A 1114-nucleotide genomic window follows, 5' to 3' on the forward strand; every position below is an offset into this window, starting at 1 on the left:
CATTTGTATGTCTTAAAATAATTTCTATTCTTTTCTTTTCTCCTTTGATAAAGTATATTTGAATTAGCAATAAGCTGAAGAATTTAAAGAAAGCACCTGTATATCAGTCTTTTGATTTTGCTAATCCAGGTAATAGAGATGGTTAGTACATAATATATTAACCAACATTTGCTTACTTTTTACTTGCTACCTCTATGCAAACATTAGGACAACAGCTTTTTTTCATACAATTTACTTATCTGTCATACTCTGCTCTTCAACTTCTTTCCATTATGACCCACACTGTCATTCTCAACTTTTCCCTAAGTCTCAGGGAGAATATGGGCAAATATGTGTTAACAGCATGGGTTCCAGTGTCAATGCCTTCCTCTACTAGGAAGTGATAAAAAATTTAAGAGATAAAGCCTAATGGGATGTCCTTATATAACTGGGGGCATGCCTGTGAAGGTAACTGCAGCATTCCTCTTTTTGTCACTTCCTAACTCATAATGGACATGGTATTGCTCCATCACAAGCTTCTCACCATCACCACCTTGAACCCCCACCAGAGCTCCAAATAATGGGCCATGAAATAGACCATGAACTAGAACCTGCAAAACCGTGAGCTAAATAAACGTTTTCTGGAAGCTGACTAATACAGTGATATAAATATCCTTGCTGGTTGGAAAACAAAGACACTGATCACTGTGTGTGTTAGTGGAAAGAGGAAGGAAAGCCCCTATCTTCAAGCTAAAGGACTTGATCCCTAGCCCCACCATTCAAAGGCACAGAGAAGGCATTTTTTAAATCTGCAGTGCCCCAGAGCTGAGAAAAGTAGCTATCATAGTGGATGAAAACCAAGAAAACAAAACAAAAATAGCTTACATTTTATGGATACATGTTACATATGGCACTGGGTCATTCGTGCTTGGTGGAGGGTTCAAGATCAAACAAAATCAGGCCTTTTAGTGTCACAGATGGGGGAAGGGTCCAAGGGTATCAGTCTGATCTTACAGGTAAGACAATAGGCCTGTCAAGGATGTTCCCTAAATTCACCATCTATCTCTCTCTCTCTCTCTCTCTCTCTCTCTCTCTCTCTCTCTCTCTCTCTCTCTCTCTCTCTCTCTCTCCACAA

The sequence above is a fragment of the Chinchilla lanigera genome, unplaced genomic scaffold (assembly GCF_000276665.1).
Source record: "Chinchilla lanigera isolate Chin_1 unplaced genomic scaffold, ChiLan1.0 scaffold00028, whole genome shotgun sequence".
Classification (NCBI taxonomy): Eukaryota; Metazoa; Chordata; class Mammalia; order Rodentia; family Chinchillidae; genus Chinchilla; species Chinchilla lanigera.